Below are 4,468 nucleotides of genomic sequence, written 5' to 3'. Positions count from 1 at the left end.
GTATTCATTTGTTACTGGCTTATTTTGCCTCTTTCATTTGATATTATGTTTCCCTGCAGTTGTAGACCTTTTTATTATTGAATAGTATTATTTTGTGAATATATCATGACTTATGTATTCATTCAAGTGTTGACTGACAGTTGGCTACTTTCAAGTTTGGGGTTATTTTGGAGAGTACCGCTGTGAACATTCTAGTGCATGTCCTTTTGGAGTCTACATGTTTGCATTTCTGTTGGGAATGTCAAGGCAAAACTTGCACCAGATAAAGTTAAACAGGTAAGGATGACTTTACTCAAGACTATTGCAATATAGAGAGAGAGCAGAGCATAGTCTAAACTCAATTCCACTAAAATAATAAGTAGATAGGAGAGTTATTAAGAGCAGGTACAGGAGGTTTGTAGGTCATGTGTGTTTGCCAACAGGTCATACCCAATTATCTGTCTTTACCATAGCAGACAGCTGGATAACTTGGAAGTAGGGACCCACTGATATTACGCTTCTACCCTCCAGTAGACGCTTGGAGACATGTCTCCCAGTTGACTAAATGTGGATTAAATTTCAAATAGATTTGTCTTCTAGGTCCTGGAGAAAGACAGTTCTAGGTGTATAACTGGCAAGAGGTTTTTTGTTTTTTTTTTTTTTGAATTACATTTTGAAAAACCTACAAAATGCTAATGAAAGAAATTTAAGAAGACCCAAACAAATGCTCATGGATTGAAAGAATCAATATTGTCAAAATGCCCATACTTACCCCCAAAATCTGTAGAGTCAATGCAGTTTTTATCAAACTGCCAATGTCATTATTCACAGAAACAGAAAAAGCAATTGTAAAATTTGTATGAAAGACAAAAAGAACCAACAAAGCTGGTGGCATCACATTACCTGACTTCAAAATATATTAACAGGCTATAATAATCAAAATAGCATGGAACTGGCATAAAAAGGGACACATAGACCAATAAAGCAGAACTGATAATCCAGAAACAAATCTACATATTTGTATCCAATTGATGATTTTTTTAGAGAAAGACACTAAGAATATACACTGGGTAAAGGACACACTTCTATAAATGGTGCTGGCGAAACTGGATATCCATATGCAGAAGAATAAACCTGAAACTCCTATGTCTCATCATCTAAAAAAATTCAACTTTAGATGAATTAGTGACATAAGACCTAAAATTATAAAAGTTCTAGACGAAAGCAGGAAAAAATACTTAAGGACACTGGCCTATGCAAAAATTTTATGGCTAAGACCTCAAAAGCACAGACGAAATGGAACCATATCAAACTAATAAGCTTCTGAACAGCAAAGGGAGCAAACAGCAAAGGAAGCAATCAGCAAAGTGAAAATACAGTCGGTTGAATAGGAGAAAAATATTTGCAAACTATTCACCTGACAAAGGCAGAGAAAGAATTTATAATTACAAGTTTTCCAAAGTAAATGCTCTAAGGAAAGGGAGGTCAGCTGTCTAGAGTAAGGAAGAACTCTATCTAAAGTTTAGTCAAGCTGAGGGAAATATTAAGTTCATCTTGGTCAATTACATTCCCAAGAGTGGAATTGGTGGGTCCATAGGTTATGCAAATCTTCAGCTTTAGCACTTTCTGACATATCATTTTTCAACAGTGCAGGAAGGTTCTTGTTGCTCCACATCTTTAACAAAACTTGGCGTTTTGTTTTGACCATTCTGGCATGCATAAATGACACAGTATTTCGCTGCATTCACCTATTTACTAAATTACTAAGTGATTTTTAGCAGACATGGGCTTTGAATTTTATCTAGCACCTTTCATCCTATCTGAAGACATTCTTATGAGTTTTCTCTTTAGATATATTGATATAGCAAAATATAATAAAATATCTACTACTGTACCATCCTAGCATTCTTTGTTTTTATTAAAATATTTTTGTTTTCCTGTGCAATTACATTTGATTATATTGTATGAGGATTTTTCACCAATATTCATTGGTGATATTATTCTGTAGACTTCCTTTTTAGTGCTATCTTTATCAGACTTAAAAATTGCTGCTAAAAATTATATAACAATATTCATATAATCGCATGCCATCCTTGAGGAGAAGCCAAACTAATCTTTGTATTCTTCCAATTTTATTATGTATACCCCTGAAGTGAACATATGTCCATCAAGTTTTAATTTCAGGGAGTAAATTCTTATTATAGCTTTTCTCTTGTGTGATTCTCACCCTTGTCCTCCTCTGATTCCTCCTCCTCTGATCCTGGTTTGCTGTAGTTTCTTTTCCTTCTTTAATATCTTAGTTTACCTCTGTATACACTATTCCTTGAAAACTCTCTAGTTTATAGTGGTCATCTGATAAGCATTTATCAGATGGATGAAGAGCTGGAGAAATAAATTTCTTTATCATATTCAATGTATTGATTTTAGGGGGCTTATTTCTTTTGAGGTTTGTAATTTTATCTTGTGAGCTTTGCAGAGGTCTGTGAATGTTCCATACAAACTGCTGTGGGAAAATGTGTGTGTCAATAAGGGATTTAGGGCTTTCAGTCATCCTCAAGTAGTGTTAAGTTAACTTCCTGAAATGTGTCCTAGTATCATGTAGGCAATACGTATTTGACTCCATGCTTGATCATGCAGTAGGCCTTGATATTCTATCTCTTATGGTGGTTTTTCTTTTCATTTTTCCTTGGTATGTAGCAAGTTTTTAAAAACACTTTTCCAGGTCAGTACTTAGGGTTTTTTGTATATATATTTTTTATAAGGCCTAGGGTAACACTTCAAGGATCTCAACCATACTCAGATGACTTTGTTTAAGCTTTCAACTTTCTAGAGATGAGAGGCCACGTTTTCTTTCCATATATTTGTGTTAGATTTTATCCCTCAAGGATTATTGAAGCACTCATGAGACACAATTGAATTACTTTGAGATTGGTTCATCTGGTTTTGAGTTTTCTATATGTTACTAGCGCCTGAGGATCCCCTTTCTTTTTTCTTTATGCTTGACTGAATATTTAACCACTTTCTGAATCATATTTTCACAGTATTTGTCTATGTGATGAAATAGGGTATCTACTTATCATCTTGGTCTTCAATATTACTGAGAAACATGTCCAGATGAATGTCACATTCATTTAAAAGTGATAGGGGAATTTAATGGTCTAATAAAATCAATTATATTTTATTTATAACATAGCAACATACATAAGGTAGAATATTTTTATCATGTTGGTATCCTGAATCAATGGAGGAGAAATACAAAGAGAATATAAAAATTATTAAAAATGACCAAGATGTGGCCAGAAAAATATGAGAAAATCCAATAAATGTTATCAGGTGCCAAAGAAAGACAGAATTTCAGCAAGAGTAGTAGACAGAGTTAAATGCCACACGGTGCTCAGATTTTACAAGAAGAGCAAACTCTGTATTTCATTAGAAACATTAGGATCATTGGCCACTGTGGACTTCAGTGATAACAGGTTTGTTGTTTTCGTGGGAGGAAAGGTCATACTGATTAGGGTTAGAAAATAAGAGGGGAGTGAATGAGCAGAGACAATGAGTAAGGATTACACTTTAGAAATACTTGGCCATTGAGGAAAAGAGAAACATTGCAAGGTAGTTAGAATCCATGATTGGGATAAGAAGAGATTTATGTATTTTAATTATGGGAGAGACTAGTAATTCCAAGAACAAAGAGGCAGTAGAAAGAGAATACTGTTTATTAAGGAGAGAGGTGGCATCACTGATGAAGTGACGTACCTATGGAGGAAGTGGGCAGTGGCGATTGCAAATAACCCTCAAGTTGTCTGAGAATTATCAAGGCACATTAAGGCCATGATTTCAGAGGTTACATAGCCACGGAAGAATCCAGTATTTGCTTACCTCAAAGACATTTTCCCTCTACTTCATATATAAACCTTGACTTAATTGGAATGGCAAATATGCCCCACTCTTGAGGGTCAGTCTAGTCATTACCGATTTAAGTTAGTCATAAGAATATCTCTTTTTTTCAAGATACCTATTTTCCTTAGTTTTCTTCAAGAAAGCAGAAACTTACGTCTTCTAAGGAGCTTTTGTGTATGCTTTTGTTTTACTGTTAAAAATAAATAACTAAAACACTGATGATGAGTCCATGAGGCAAGAATAAAAAGCCTAAAAATCAACAAAAAGAGACAGAGTTGGGAGATCGATAACCTCAAGGTCTTAGGTAATTTTTTGTAAACTCTTGTATCACATCTAAAGTCTCTGTTAGTTGTTTTCAGCCAAAAGTTATCTGTAACCAAAGATAACTGAGTCGAGCCATGCAGACTTGTTTTTCTCAATATTTGCTTGCTATGTTACACCATATTAAACTGCTGATTTGAAAGTGTAGCATATGGTAAGTAGTATTTCCATTTCAGTATATTACAGAACTTTGAACCTTAAGAAAATGTGCCCGGCCAGGTGCGGTGGCTCACGCCTATAATCCCAGCACTTTGGGAGGCCGAAGCAG

At 34.8% G+C, this 4,468-nt stretch overlaps 1 non-coding gene across 1 annotated transcript; it reads right to left on the bottom strand.

Moving 5' to 3' along the window:
- Positions 1 to 2,035: 2,035 nt before the first annotated feature.
- On the bottom strand, positions 2,036 to 2,137 carry LOC118144655 (U6 spliceosomal RNA). The gene has a single exon (XR_004729408.1). It is a non-coding gene; the product is annotated as a U6 spliceosomal RNA (small nuclear RNA).
- Positions 2,138 to 4,468: the final 2,331 nt, after the last annotated feature.

This window comes from Callithrix jacchus, chromosome 9, assembly GCF_049354715.1.
Source record: "Callithrix jacchus isolate 240 chromosome 9, calJac240_pri, whole genome shotgun sequence".
In the NCBI taxonomy this organism is placed as follows: domain Eukaryota; kingdom Metazoa; phylum Chordata; class Mammalia; order Primates; family Cebidae; genus Callithrix; species Callithrix jacchus.
This window is presented reverse-complemented; position numbering and strand designations above follow the sequence as displayed.